This window comes from Lissotriton vulgaris, chromosome 5, assembly GCF_964263255.1.
Source record: "Lissotriton vulgaris chromosome 5, aLisVul1.2, whole genome shotgun sequence".
NCBI lineage: Eukaryota > Metazoa > Chordata > Amphibia > Caudata > Salamandridae > Lissotriton > Lissotriton vulgaris.
In genome coordinates this window covers 1,778,953,894-1,778,970,381 of record NC_141693.1, presented here as the reverse complement: position 1 = coordinate 1,778,970,381, position 16,488 = coordinate 1,778,953,894, and the positions used below count along the sequence as shown (strand labels likewise).

Below are 16,488 nucleotides of genomic sequence, written 5' to 3'. Positions count from 1 at the left end.
TCTGATTTTGCTTCCGTTGTGGGGGGGGGGGGTTCAGACTATTCTCCACTATTACATTGTTACAGTGCACACACTGTTTAAACTTTATAGTGCCTCTGTATCCTCCAGTTGGTGTGACTTTAAACTTTTTGGGCAAACTTTCTTTTAAGCTGTGTGAGTACTGATAGGAATAAAATGGTTGTTGCCTGAACAATTCACCAAAACCTTTTTCTATTTGGAGCATGAATGGGTGTCAAATTATTTTATAAACAAAAAAAAAGTAAGGCATTGAAATGAAAAGCCCAACTATGGAAAAAACACAAATGTCTGGGAAGAGATGTAGGCCTGGAATCAGCCATCAACTTGTACTGGTCTGCAACTTCCAGGTTGTGAGGATGCAGAGTATATGTCAAGATAAATTCCCTTTGGGTTGTTTTTAAAAGAAGACACCAATTCTTACAAACTACTGAACAAATGTCATTCACTCATCAGGACCCTTCAGTTGGAGCAATGCAAAATACAACAAAACAGTTCTATAAAAACCTTCAGGAAGTACATTAATCACCGCAGTTATTTTGACATTTTTATTGTTGGCTGACAATTGCTGAAGGCCAGGCAAAGCAGCAGCAGGTGCTTTAAAAACCTTAATATTGGCGCCCCCACACAAAGACAGCACCTGGTACAGTGGCACCGGTCGCACCGCCGTAGAGCCGGCCCTGGTCGGTGGTGGTCTCACCGCCATCCTAAGCAATAGCCCCGCCCGCCATATTAGGATGGTGGGCGTTGTGTTGGTGGTCAGAAAGACTGACCGCCACACATCCGATGGGCTCCTTGACCCGGTCCGGTGCGTCAGAGGGAAGTTTATTCCCTACAATGATGGCGGTGCCTGCCAGGCACCCCTATAGAAATTAAAATGTCTCTTTCTGCCTGCCTTTTCATGGCGGGTAATCAGCCATGAAAAGGCAGGCGGAAAGGGACTATAGGGTCCTGTATCGGGCCCCCATCACCCCAGACATGGGACCTGGCGGGCGTAGATGCCCCCCTACATATCCCTGCACCATGTGGCAGTCACCGCATGGTGCCTTCCACATAGTACAAGGATATGTACAGTGTCCCCCTTTTGTCTTGCGACGGGTGCCGCAGCCAGCAGCACACGCCACAACACAAAATATAGCCATTGCGACTGCAGTAGTAATGGTCGCATTTTAATGCCTATGTCAGGACTACTGACAGACTGTCGGGGGTCCTGTTTCCAATACGGTGTCCACCCGCCATCGTAATCAGCCCCCTAGTTGTGTTCTAAGGTGGGATTCTTTCTTGTAGTAGTCACTTGCAAGTGATTGGTGATGGCACATTAGCCTATCCTAAGAAGATTCCAGCACTTCAGTTCTTCCCTCTTTGGCATCATGTATTGTCTATTACTGCAGAAAAATCCCCTAAACCTTATCTAGGGTCCTTCCACTATCGCATGTACTCAGGACCACTGTGTGTAGATCTCCCTTACTAGGGGTTGCTTATTACAATAAGACCCCTCCCTTCCTTCCTAGCAAGAGACCCACTCAACCTAGCTTGGAGTGAAGTACAGTGGAATGGAGGGCATTGACATAGAGTACAGTGGTGCAGATTAGAGTGGTGCAGAGTGGAGTGCAGGGGCTTGGAGTGGTGTAGAGTGGAAAGCAGAAATCGAACCCTGGTGAAAGGATAGGGTCACTGGAGGTACAAACTCTGGCTGGACAGTCTAAAACAAAATAAAGTCAGCAACCAAGTATATGTGACTTACAAACAGCAAAGTCATTGGTAAACAATGGACCAAATGCATACCCAGTGAAGCTTTCTGAATGTCCCCAAGAGGTCTTTAGCAAACCAGACAGCTGCGCTATTTGGTAGGTTACGAACTAAAAATGGGGTTGGTAGTAGTGTTGTGTAGGCACAGAAGCTTTAGCTTGCAAAACACTCTGACTGGCCCTTGCAAAGGTACAGTAAGAACTAAATAGCATCCAGTGCTCTCAAACACCAAACCGTGCTATAAGCAAATCCTAGTGATCAATGTGCGGTTCTACAAGACCTAGACTTTGGCATCACCTCTCTTGAACTCCTCCAGCACGGTATCGAGCTTGGTGACTTTAAATACAAAGTGCAGTGGGTGGGTGTAGAACTTGGTGATGGTGCTAAGGGGCGTTCAGTCATCGGGTCCAACGTTCCAAGGTCCTTGGCATAGAGGATATCCACAAAGCTCTTTTACTCATAGACAGGGATGCAAGTATAGCCGCTCTGCAATATCTGTGACATGGTGCTGAAGTCACGCATGGCACTCAGCATGAAGCAGTCCTGCCCCGGCCTCGGTGCCCTTCACAGTCATAATACTCAGAGCATCTTTGCTGAACTGCACCTTCACAAACTCGTTGTAAGACTCACCATTGCGCATCATGTCCACCACTTTATCTGACAGCAGGCATGGACTGATATCGTGACGGAAGGCCTGATTCAGCAGTTTGCCAAGTTGGAAAAGAAAGAGGGAAAGTAACGACCATACACAAATGTCAGCCAGAGGGTGCAGACGCTCAGCTCCAGGCCCCAGTGCGAAGTGAGAGCTGCTGGAGCCAGCTCACCTGGCAACAAGAGACAGTCCACTGCCAATAAGATAGCAGGCGCTGGTAAACCCAGTGCCAGGTACAGCAGGACATCAGCTGCTGCATTGGCCACCACTGCCAGGATCGATGTGGCAATGAGGGCCACAGTGCCACATCGTTGCAGTTGCTCCAGTCACTTTGCATTGCATCGCTCTTTCTGGGATCCACATTAGTGCAGTACATGCAGCTCTACTAGTTCTAAGCTTAACCCCTTCGACGCTCATGACGAGCTCAGCTCGTCATGAGTTACGCCTGTCGTACGCTCATGACGAGCTGAGCTCGTCATGAACCGCAGGTTTTTAAAAACTCAGCGCACAGCGGGAAAACGCGTAGCGCGCATGGGGTTAAGGTGCTAAGCTACAAGCCATGTGCAACACCACTGCCGGAGCTGCCAGGATACCTAGGTGCCAAGGTGGAGTACTTGGAGCCAACTTGCCATCAACTTCCACCACAGCACCAGCGAAGGTATCCCAGGGCTGGTCCAAAGCTTTCCTTGTGCAAATGTGCAATAGCCGTGTAGGAGCCCCCTCTGGGACAGCCACAGTCACCAGTCCCCAATACCCTCCCCCTTCCTGTGGTTCCAGCTGCAATAGCCCCTCATCTTGGGGCCCCAGTCCCTGGCAAGCTGCTGCTAGACCACCTCCTGAGAAACCCAGCCTGGCCCAGGACGCATTAAGTAGTCCCTCTCCATTAAGGCGAAGGCTGAAGGAGCACCCAGGGGCACACAGGTGACACCCCCAATAAAGATGCACTTTGGAGATCTTTGAGTTGCAAGCCCAGCAGCGCAGGAGGCGGGGCGTGCGTCATTGGGCCCGTTGGGAGCACAGTAAGCACCAGCAGCCTACAACTCCAGTCTCCTGATTCCATCATAGTCTGGCTGCCCAACACCATATTAGGTGGAGCAGAGTTGCAAACACACCCCACCCACCCATTCAACTCTCTTTGGTCCAAGAGGGAAAGAGAGCCACCAATAAAGAGAGGGGGGTCAAATTAATAAATGGTAAAGACGCTGAAAGGAAAACGGATTAGAAATAATAGGATTGGTAAATTGCATTTTTGCAGTTTATTATCCGGCACGTGTCTCTCTAAAAATTATAGTTAATTACATCACAAAGGAAAAATCTGTCAGACCAAGTTTGCAGTGTCAACATTATTATACAAGTGTGTCTGCCTCTGATACAGCATAAGGAACCAAGAAGCCCTCCCCACAACCAGAGACGGACTGGCAATTTGCAACATGAAAAATATAATTTAAAAAAACCAAAAAGGATTTGAGTGAGCCTTGTTATAGGGAAGTTATGCGTCCACCATTATTGAAACTCAAAAGCAAGTAAAACAAGGAGTCTCAAGACCCTGGCCCCGGGGTCCACACATGCTGTGGCTAGTACGGCTCATTCACCTGCGCGGCTTTGATACATTTGTGAGCCTGACATGACACACACTATAGTAGCCAAGGGCCAAGGCAGGATCGATAGTGCCCACACCGTCATCTGCTCCCCCTTGCATTTTATACACTTGCCCATATAATGATTACACAGGACACATTGTTATGTGTAAAGAAGTACTGCAGGTTTATTTTCATACAACAAAAGTATGACGTTTTAGTGGGTTATCTTACAGGTGATCCAGGGCAGGCAGCCCCTCGCTGCCAAGCCCGCCTTATGAGCCAGCCGGCACGGTGGGTCGATGCCCGGACAGTGCAGCCTTTGCTGATCCCCTTACGGACCACGTGATTGTGTCTTATACTCCCGCCCCTTTCAGGATGGAGCGCGGTATGGCACACCCTTGGTTGGTCAGGCCCCCCAACAGCCCGAAGGACTAACGATGCGCCGTCGTGGTTTTCCCGGAACCTCCCTGCAGCTCCAGGTCTTTGGCTCAGGCACCCTTACTGTGCCAGGCAGAGGTACCCTTACTGTACCGGTCTGCCGCACAGGTACCCTTACTGTACCCGTCTGCCTCCAGATCGCCCTGTAACTCCGCCTGCAACACAAAAGAAAACATTAGAACATCCAAATCAGCATGCCACCTGCCCTGCTGCTGAGTACGAGGATAGGGTGGGTGCAGCGAGGCAGGCAGGCGCAGGACAACCGGAACAGGGTCCGGCCAGGAAGCAGCCGGGAGGGCAGGACGACCGGCAAAGAGGACGCATACTGGGTGTCTGGGGCCTAAATACCCGGCCCGCCCCCACCGCGCCCTCCCCTGGATGCACGTCACTGACTGGTGCACCTGGTCAGATAAGGGGCTGGTGAACTGCCCGAGCCTCCCCCTCTACGAGGACTGAAGGAGGGGGGGTGCTACGACTAATGGGCACTAAGGGGGCTTACTGTACCCGTCTGCCTCCAGATCACCCTGTAACTCTGCCACAGCTCTGGAGGAGGCTACCGTCGATGACAGAGCCCCCCACCTCTGTGTTCCCTACTTGCATCCCACAGCTTCAAGGGCATCCTGCACATCCAGGACGAACATATCCATCCTGACTTTGCCACATTGACCAAACAACTTCATAGTTATGTTCAAATTATCCCTGGCGCCCCTAACAATGGAGTCACAACAGGTGTGAAGGAATAGGGCAAGGTGTCCCTCCTAAGACATTGCACATTTCGTGAAGTGCCAACCTACAGATGGCCGGACCCTGCTAGCCACCTGTGTCCCTAGATACTTATACTAGTAATGGTGTCGCACTACCGGGTGGTGGGTCACATGTCTAGCTATAGCCCTTTCATGGTGGATTCGCTGGGGACCCATCAGTGTCCCTGCCAAAGCTGTTTCACCCACTTCGGCCCTATAAGCCTGAGCCGTCCCTTAAAGACACCTCACCGCCTGCTCTCCCCCACTGCTTCGTGATAGGGTTTTTTGGGCCTAGCACCCATCTATGTTTCTGACGCGGGCAGCGGCAACCTTTATCCCCCTTACAGGCTCCAGCTAGTGTGAGTAGCTGTCCCTGACCTGCGAGGCGCAACTATGGCCATCTCCCACCCTGGGGACTATCCTGCCATTCTGGCTCTAGCGCCGGTGTTATTATCTGAGTTGGGTTATCTTACGGGCGATGGACTTGAGCATCCATTTCTTGGTGCATGCCTGCAACCTTAATGTAATCACCTTAGTTGTGTAAGCCCCTTGCCTGGCAGCAAGCTTAGCTAGGCCCTTGTTGAAATCACCTGCCTGTGCACGCTGATCAAGCTATCTACCTAGACGTCCTGTCCCTAGCTTCAAGGCTTATCTCTCTACGCACATCACTAATTGTCCTCATCATGCGCTAAAGGCTCTTTTGAGATCTACTCAGGGAATCTCCCTTACAGTACCGTGCGGAGTAACTATTCTGTCAGTCTCGTGACCAGTCACCCTATTGGGCATTCGTTGGATCCCAGGCGGCTATTTGACACGCACCCTGTTCAGATGTAAAATCCAGTTGGGCAACTTGGAACACTATTAGCTTCTCAGTATGCACTTTCTGGCATGCTAATACCACCTAAGATCTCCCCACCCTAGAACCTGAACAACCACTAGATAATCTGACTCAGGCCGTACGCTTACTAGGGCACCAAGCCCAAGGCCCTCCACTGCGTGTGAACCCTGCAGTTTGCAATAAGACTGTTGTTATTACCTGCCCCCGTCTAGGCATGGAGCACACATCTTCAACCAGGCCAACTGTTTGCTTACTGCATGCTTCTTAGTTGCATAAAATAAATAAGCTACCAAATAGCGCAAACTCCCCCGGAGATCAGAGTGCTTTACTATCGTACTCGTCGCATTGTGGAGGCAAACAATTTTGATTTTGAGGCTTTCACCGAACATGTACCTGGGTCCTCCGCTTCAGATTCGGCCAACCTAGCCATTAAGCTACCCTCAAAGAGTCGATAGCTTCCTTGCCTAGCCAACCGAGAGCTAGCCGCCCCCATCCATGTCCGCCCAGGTCTCAACTGCCCTGTGTGACATTTCCATCCTTTCGGTGCATTATGAGTGACATTAAGGCTCAGAATGACACTTCATTGCTGGCAATAAAACAATGAGGATGTGTGATACACCTTACAGTATTTACTCCCATTTGACCAGCCAGGAGCTCTAAGAAGGCCATGGTTTGGGGCAGCTTGAAGTGTGCTCGTATTAGGACTGAAATGGAAGGCAGAGGCAGTAGGGAGGTGACTGAAAGGGGCAGTGCCAGTTTGGTGAGCTGGTACCAGTAGGCACTGCCAGTCGAGGTATGCTGTGACTGTCAGGAAGGCGTTAACTGGAGCCTTCGTTCCAGGCACATAGCTCACAACACTTAATTCTCCCTGCCAATTCAGTCAATGGGTTTCGACTTAAGTTTGCAGTGTCAACATTATTATACAAGTGTGTCTGCCTCTGATACAGCAAAAGGCACCAAGAAGCCCTCCCCACAACCAGAGACGGACTGGCAATTTGCAACATGAAAAATATAATTTTAAAAAACCAAAAAGGATTTGAGTGAGCCGTGTTATAGGGAAGTTATGCGTCCACCATTATTGAAACTCAAAAGCAAGTAAAACAAGGGGTATCAAGACCCTGGCCCAGGGGTCTACACATTCTGTGGCTAGTACGGCTCATTCACCTGCGCGGCTTTGATACATTTGTGAGCCTGACATGACACTCACTATAGTAGCCAAGGGCCGAGGCAGGATCGATGGGATGTATGACGTTACAACGCATACTTTTACTCCGCATACCATTACAACGCGGTATTCACAACGCATACCATTACAACGCATAGCGCTTTGGGGTGCTGGATAGTGGTAAGTATAATTTACTATTCTAACTCCAGTCCCCGTGGACCCTAGGGAAGGTGTTGGATAGTAAATTAAACTTACCTCTTATCCTAGAGCGCCCCCCAGCGCAATGCGTTGTAATGGTATGCGTTGTAATGCCTGCGTTGTAGTGGTAGTGCGTTGTAAAAAATGCGTTGTAACAGGTGCATACCGATCGATGTCGTGCTGCTGACGCCTGCGATGTGGCTTTAGTTCACGGTGATAACGTTGCAAGCTGAATTGGCACTCGCAGTACTGCTCGTACGTGAGCCACTGCCACAGTAAATTAAATGCAGCACAGTAAATTTGATGCAGATCCCACGATCAGCCCGACGACCCACCAGCGGCTGAGTGAACCGCACCGACTGTGGTGACTGCTGGGGGGGTTCCTCAGCATCCCAGACTCTGAGGATACACCACCAGTCCAGACTTCACTTCTGTGCAGAGCTGTGCTGCGCCTCACTCAGAAACATGCCTGGCCACGGGGTTTACAGCGTGAGTCATTGTGGCCTTGAGGCGGCCCGTTACCGAATTCCTCGCCACCTCGCTAAGTAAGCGAGTTCCTGTGTCTCTTTGCTTATTAACATTCCCTTTCAATTAATAGAGATACAAGTATGTGGTATTGATGGCCAGCTGCAGCTGCCTGCTGCCCAGTTCCAAGAAGGAGCATGGCAGGCAGTGAGATGTGTGATACTGATCCAAACAGGCATGATGCTGGGACTGAGGCTTGGACGGTCAGGCAGCAGAGGTCCAGCATAGCATTTGTTTTTGTGGTTTGCCTCGATTCGTTTAGGGCTTCTCAGCATGGTATGATCAGTTGTTGCAGCGGGAGGCACGTGCTTCTGCTTAAGTCCACTCATGGAACATCTATCCTGTGTTTGTGTGTGTGGGGGTGGGGGGGCATTATGGATCACGAGAGTCATTTGCAGACAGAATGGCCTCTCACGTCCTGTTTGGTATAGTGTGTCCCAGTGCCCTAACATTTCTGGTGTTATGCAGCATCTTTAAGAACTTATTAGACTTTCTGGTTGCTCAAATGAGTGCCATTGCTAATATGTATATGTTTCCGTTGTCCTCTTTGCTTGATTTTGCTCCCCACAAAATGTCACTCATAGGTATTGAACGTCACTCTTAATTTCACTGGATTCATGAAAATGTCACACATAAGCAATCTGAAACCTTGGCCCCTATGAGTAAAGAAATAGAAAACAAATCTATTTCTTTACCTTTGGTATAATCGCGGCACTCGCGCTTTACTTTTAATGTTAAAAGTAAAGCGCTGGTTCCGCGATTATACCAAAAGTAAAGTAAAAGATGTTTTTTTCTATTCCTTTACTTTTGGTATAATCGCGGCACCCGCGCTTTTCATATAACATTAAAAGTAAAGCGCGGGTGCCAAAAGTAGAGAAATTGAAAAAAAAAATCGATTTCTTTACCTTTGTTATAATCACGGCACCACTAGGCGCGAGGCCTAAAAACAGGACTGGGGACGCAGTGGGGCAGACACGTGTTTGATGGTTCAGTGTTTTGCAAGAGGGCAAGGCATGACGCAGGCGGAAGCACCCCTCACTTCCTGACAGTCACAGACATGAAGGGTTAACACAGCAGCCCCTCCCTCCCCCCCACACACACAGCACGCACAAAGGAAGGAGGCTGTCAAAACAGAAACTTCCTCATTTTCAGAGTTGTTTAGACAATTTTTATTACTTTTAATCATAAGCTCTGAAGATATAAAACTTTAATTTGAAAAAAGACAAATATCAAAACATGTGCACCGGGGAGCACAGAAACGGCACCTATTGCACTGCTTCAAAACGGGGCCCCTGCTGGGGGCACCAGCTCGGGACCTGTCACCCCCTCCCTGCATCTTGGTGCGCGTAATAGACACCAATAGGCCATGGGAGGAGCTATGTGCGCGCCTCTGGCCAATTGCGTGCAATCTTTTACAATAAGACGCACGCAAAGGCCAATGGGGGAGCTGAATAGGAAACGCACACGCACAAGCGTGTGTGATTCCTGGGTCAGCTTGATTTCCCCGTTTTTCACCTCCAAAATGCCTCATGCTGCGCAAGCACTGCGCAGCAGTGCAACACTAGGCCAGAGGCCTAAAAAGGCCTTTTTTAGCAAGGGCACCATAGAATTCAATTATTGAATAAATGTTCCAGGTTGTCATTGCTTACTTTTATGCACACACTTTGAGAAACTGAAGTTGTATACATATAGTACGTTTTTGTTTCTCGTCTCAGCATGAACATCTCCACTCTTTTCCAGATATAGTTGGACTCAGAATTCTCAGATATATTCATGTCCCCTCTTCATTTTTTGGACATAAACCTATTTTGTACATCTAGAGCTCTTTAAGCTGTTTCCTTTTTTGTCATTTTACCATTGCCCATTGTGGCTGGGATCTAAGAATATTTGCACTTGAATATGCCGGAACATATGGATAGAGTAGAAGTCTTCTGAGATAAACAATATGTCAATAGGAGTTGTCCTCTGATGATGAATGGACAAATGTCTGGAATTGCCAGCTTTCTGTATATCCACACCTGTATCGATCCTGCAACTCATACCATGATAAAGTAAAATATAGCTCCTTATCGACATTGTGGTATTATAAACACACACCCTTAGTCTGTCTTCTGAACAGGATTTCCCAAAACTTTTATCATTTTTGGATTTTATTCTCCTCATTTGTGTGAAATGTTCCCATTTTCACAAAAAAACATAAATTGCTGAATGACATTATTAAGCTGACTTGCAATAAAATTGACACAAGAGTAATAGATAAAAGACAATACAGGACTATGCGACTGACCCACTCAGGATCCACTTCAGGCTGTTGAGGAGTGGTGATCTTCTTTAGATAGTCCACCCCCTTTGTAATGCAGGCGGCATAAACTAACCCACAGGGCAGCTACGCTGCTATCACGAATACTAGGAACAGGAAAAAGATTGCATTAGTCTTACTATATCTATTCCCATATCTTAAGCTCTCACGCTAGAGAGGGTGACTCTAATTCTGCAAATCTGGAAGACGGTTTTGGTTTTAGGAAGTTATTTTAATGTTGTCATGGATAGGTGGATGGATAAATATATCCTGACCAACATGAGAGGGTTGGGCTCATTGAAATTGGGGTGTTATAACAGCCTTCCTGCTGGTGGATATCTAGTATAATACACAACAAATATCACTCCTTTGATTCTAATGCACATGGTTCATTTTCAATTCCTACATCTAGGAATCTTCACAGGCTGAAAAGATAGAGATTAAAGATATGGGAGCTTCAAATAGGGTGACAATAGCTCATTAGACACAGGTCACATGTCCATACTTCATGGTGGACAATTTTGGTCAGTTAATTCTCTGTTTTGTTCAGCACTCTGAAGCCCATATGGATCTGCTCCACACTATATAAAACTGTAATAAATAAAGCACATAAAATATTTGAGATCATAGCTTTATAATAAAGTGCATTATAATCTATGGCACTTGTAATAAGGTGGGCAGATAGCCATCATTTTTGTGGCGGAGTAAGCTGTCTCCCAAACTCTAAATAATGCCATTACGCTTTTTTTTTATCCAGTCAAGAACTGTCCTGTCTGGCACTCCAAATGTGTGAATGAAATAAAGCTAGGAATTAGTGATGTGCTAGTAGCAGAGGATTTTCATCTATAAATTCAATAGTTGAGAAATAAAAAATAAATAATAAAGAAACAGTGGAAGAAAAAGTCTAATAAATGTTTTTCAGGACTACTCTACTCCGCACAAAACAATTTTAGCTGTATGTTAGAATTGGGGGTCTCTGGTTGGCACAGGTTTGTGACAAACAGGGACCCTCTCCTCTAGTCAGGGCAAGGGAACTACCTCTTAAGAATAACCCCTGCTCACCCTTCGGTTGCGTGGCGCGAGCAGTCAAGGCTAATCTCAGGAGCGCTAAGTCAGTTAAGCATTTGCAATCTCACACAGTAAAAACACTGTTCCCTCCACAAATAGACACCAGGCGGTAATTTTATGAAAATATGTAAACTTTATGTAAAAATATATGTAGGTAAGCCAAGTTATCACAAGACCTTCTATAACGTTCTTAAGACTTACTCACATTCCAGGACTTCAACTTTGGGGGATCCCCTCTCCCTGTACCTCTCATCTAAAGTCAGTAGAGTGTCCCTCCCACTACTAGGACCATGAACTCCTACGCCAGTTACCCTATTCCCTTCAGGGACGCTGAGCACTACTGGAGCTACCTCATGTCCTTGAATCTCCTGGTGTATGTTAACGCCCTCAAAGGCTGGTGCCACATCTCTGGGTGTGTGTACTACTCGCTCAGCACTAGATACCTGAATGTTGTTGCCACCATCTGAGCTGGACTCCTCCTCCAACTCAGCAAAGCTCAATCTCTGAGCTACACACATTTCCTGCTGCTGGGTTGAACCACTCATGACCTCAAGCCCCTCGAGCTCCAAATCAATTTTCCTCATTCTCAAGTCATGCTCAAGCTGAATTTTCTTTTCATCTAGGGCTAATTTCCTAGCCTCTAGCTCTAGTCGTATATTGAGTTTGGCCATCTCCATTTCATGTCTCCTGGTCTCCTCCCTGTCTGCCAACTCCTCTGGTGACAGACCTCGGGCAGAAACACTGCCACCCAATGGGGAGGTTGCACCCCTCACTTCTGGACCCAGTGGTCCCTCCAGCTGCTGTTCTGCATCCCCAAATTCACTCTCATTTCCATGGGCATACCTTGCCTTGACCCAGGCCCTCAGAGCCTTTTGGAACTGCTCCCTTCTGGACAGTCCGGTCATGGAAATGTTAAAATGGTTACAGAAGCTCCTGAGCTGTTTGTTGGTGTAGCTTTCTAGTTTCTCCAAGTTACAGTCAACAGATGAAGTGGATGCTGCCTTTTCCATTCTCACTGACACAGGCATGACTTTTCAAAAACACATGGAGATTTCCAGTAACACCAAAATCACAAATCTGTGGCTGCGTTATAGGTCTGCTCCCACTATGTGGTGATCAATAATTTACTGTATATAAATCACAAATGCAAATTTGAAAATCCTCACCGCTGCCTCCAACGTTAGAATTGGGGGTCTCTTATTGGCACAGGTATGCACTTGTGACAAACAGGGACCCTCTCCTCTAGTCAGGGCAAGGGAACTACCCCTTAAGAAATGTAAATGTAAATGTATGTATACTTGTAAAGCGCACTGTTACCCCATCACTCGGGGCATCCTGGTGCTGTATACCGCTGGGGAACTCGTCCTGGCTTTCCCTGTGGGAGGACACCCCCAAGGTGAAGAATAACCCCTTCTCACCCTCTAGGTTGCGCAGCGCGAACAGTCAAGGCTAATTCCAGGAGCGCTAAGTCAGTTAAGCATTTGCAATCTCACACAGTAAAAACACTGATCCCTCCACAAATAGACACCAGGCGGTAATTCCATGAAAATATGTAAACTTTATGTAAAAATATATGTAGGTAAGCCAAGTTATCACAAGACCTTCTATAATGTTCTTAAGAATGAGGCCACAAGGTTTAATAGTAGGCAAGTGTTCCTTAAAAAGTTTTTACTATGCATTTTATGTTGCTTCTACGCGTTTTAATTACCAAGTCTGAGTGGTGGGACAATGCTCTCTCAACCTGCGCTTCGTAGCGCTTTCGTACGCTGTCTCGGTCTTTGGTGCGAGTCGGAAGGAGGCCTCACCAAACCTCACGCACCTCGCGGACGCGTATGTCCGAGTTGCGGCGTCTGATGCGAGGCGTACAGGGCTGTCCGTGCGAGGCGTACAGCAAGGTAAGAGTACCCTAATGGAGGGGTCGCGGTGAACGGTGCAGGCGTACGGGGAGGATCAGCCCGTGGCGTACAGTGCTTAACGGGGAAAGAAAATGTTGCGGACCCCGAGTCCGTGACAAGCACTGTGCTGGAGCTTACTTGGTGTCTCTGGGCGCGTCGATCCACACGGCTTTGTCCGGGGGACGAGTCGTACTCAGCGAGTACGCACCGGTGGGAGAAGCGTACCTTGGGGTCTTTCTGTAGCGGGCGGCTTCCAAAGGGTAGGGGTGACCCGGGGCCTCCAATACGGTCCGTACTGGGGGGTTCCTTCGAGATACGGCGCAGCCACTTCCAGAGGTCAGAGGGCAAAGCGGGGCGGCTGGGTCGATGCCATGTACGGGCGGCCGTCCAAGGCGTAGGGATGCGCTCTGACCAGGATTCCGGCGGGAGGGGCGAGGAAGCACTCCAATAGCGGGCGGGGTGGCAGAGGAGCAGGCGGCCAGACCCGACGGACAGAGAGCGGCTCTGGCAGAGCGGGGCTCTCAGCGTGCAGAAGGTGGGCAAGCTCCCGAGTGTCACGGCCCTAGGAGGGGGCGCAGACTCAGCTCCGAAGGGAGGAAACACACGGCTCAAGTTGCAGACGAGCCAAGGCACAATGAACACATTGGTCCTGGGGTTCAATTCAGGGGACAATCTCAGTCAAGCCCTTGGAGATAGTTTAGAGCACAATAAAGCAAAGTCCTCTTTGGTCTTCTCCTCTCCTTCCTCAGCAAGGCACCACTGCAGGCCAGTCCTTCAGCTTCTTCTTTGGACCTTCTAGTTAGGCAGAGGTTCGTTGTGGTAAAACTGGATCTAGTTTCTTGGGAGCAGGGCTCCTACTTTTATACAGCATTTCTTTTGTCTTGGCAGGCCAGGGGGGCCTTTGCATAGTTCCTTTCAGTCTCTGAGCACTTTGTTTGGCAAACTCTGGTCTCTCCTTTCAGTGAGCAGGGCAGGCACATCAGACGCTCCGCAGGAGGTGGAGCCAGCATTGTGGGGACAAGTACAGTCAGGAGCACTCTGTTGACAGTCTTCCCCTCTCTCCTTACAAGGTGTAGGGCAAAATCATCAGTCGCTCCCCAGGGGGCGGAGCCACCATTGTGGTGGCAGAGCATAGCCCTATTCAGAGTCAAGGGACACTCCCACCACCCATCCTGGTGTAATCCCTCTATTCACCACCTATCATCCCCAGCCCTGTCACTCACAGAAACCAGAAAGCAGATACACATATGAGCAGAGGCGGGCTGAAATGGCTAGGCAAGCAAATACTAACTTTCTAAAAGTAGTATTTGCAAACACAGGATATTAAAATAAACTTTACTAAAAGAAGTTTTTTATTATTCTTCAGGCGTACTAAACTTGACTTTCTACCATGTTCCCTGAGCCTGCTGGGATTATAGAGTGTAATAATTCCAGCAGCCCATTCTGGCCTATGAGAACAGGTAGCCTTACAATAGTGAAAAACGAAAATGGCTGAAATTCACTATTAGGACATGCCACACACATCAGGGCATGTCCTACCTTATGCTACAAGGCACTCTGCCCTTGGGCCTACCATAGGGGTGACTAATATGAAGTTAAGGGAAGGTTTAGGGACTGGCAAGTAGGTGTACTTGTGCAGTTAGCATGACAGTACCAGACTGCACGCAGGTTCTGTAATGGCAGAAAGTAGACATCTTTTAAAGGGCTGCTTCTGTGGGTGGCGCAACCAACGCTGCAGGCTCACAAGCAGTATTGGTATTTACAATCCCTGGCACTCCTGGTGCACTTTACTGGGGACTGACAGTAAATCCAATGAACCAATCATGGAAATCGATTACATATACACTTTATAGTAGAGAGAGCATATGCACTTTAGCACTGGTCAGCAGTGGTAAAGTGCCCAGAGTCATTAAACCAACAAAAACAGGTCAGAGAGAATATTGGAGGAAGGCAAAAAGTTCAGGGATGACCCTGCCAAGAGGGCCAAGTCCAACACTGTAAATAAGGGCTTGTGGGAATTTTACATACAGGCAACAATGGTCTGGCTAATATAAACCACATAATACATGTCTTCCATAATTAATTACCTAAAGAGGATTTAGAAGTACACTTTAGTTAAGCAGTAGTACTTTCGTATGACTGCTTGCTGCTACTAACCCGCATTTAAGCTAGCACATTTATAAACTAAAATATTTCTCCAATCCATATAAGCTCAGATCTAAGCCATTTTCCTTACTGCCTTCTTCTACTACCATCTTGACCACTCACTAGTTGGCATGGGCATATTTGACCCCATTGTGCCAGGTCAACGGATGGCAATTTTAGGGTACAACCAACCCAAATAGTAAGAAACCTCTTACTATGGGTGGGTAATGTAGAAAATCCTTTTTTCCTGTATTGTATTAGACGTTATATAGACAAATTTACAAACTTTTAAAAGATTTAAATGTTCCAGATCCTAAAGAAAATTGGGATTTCTTCAAAATGTATGTTGCCAATGTGTTTATTTAATGCTAACACAATGCTACTGCACAAGATAAGTTTCACAGAAAATGTTTAGAGCTCTTTTCCTCCACAATGCTGTTGTATATTGAAACGCTCATCGAAGAGAATACGTGAAGTGAAGAATTTTTCAGGTGTTTGCCATTCTGCAAAAGAAAGCTCAACAGAAGTTAAACTTGCAAAATAAAATTCAGCATACAAATTTCGTTTTGGCTGGGCTCGATAGGAGGGAAAATTATATTCCTAAAGGCCTCCTTACGAGTTGCTTGGACCAGTATCTCTAGAGGGAATATTGGCCTGGCTAACTACAAGTGGTCAGGTATTTATAGACCCGGTAAACTCAAATTCGGAAACAGCAGACCAAATTTAAGAGGATGAGAATTCGCACCTGGTAAAATCGTGGATGACATCAAGGAGGGTCTGGCTTCAAATTTGCACTGTGACCCCCACCAACCTCCAAGTGCACCTGAGGGGGTGCAGATACTGTTCACCCCAAAATTAAACTGCCCTGTTGTACCCTCAGTACTTCCCTCTGCTACCCAAACCCTACTCCCGACCTACAGCACTCCTCTGCTGCCAGCAGTAAAGGGTATGTTGATATTTGAATGATATAAGGGATTTTATGTGGAAAAGTGTCTCACAAATTCCCTGTTTGCATGTTATTCCCCATTCCGTGGTGAATAACTTGTAATGCTGGATATTTGGCGGAGAGATATTAGCCCGAATTAGCCCGATTCAGAGAAATCTCAAAATGAGCACATAGAGCCCCAAAGCTGTTAAAATTATTGTGCTTTGTAGAGAAAAAAGCTGTACGAGTGTAG

The 16,488-nt window shown here is 47.6% G+C and overlaps 1 pseudogene; it reads right to left on the bottom strand.

The window, feature by feature from the left end:
• Positions 1 to 2,044: 2,044 nt before the first annotated feature.
• Positions 2,045 to 3,500, bottom strand: LOC147717154 (metal transporter CNNM3-like; annotated as a pseudogene).
• Between the last annotated feature and the right edge of the window lie 12,988 nt (positions 3,501 to 16,488).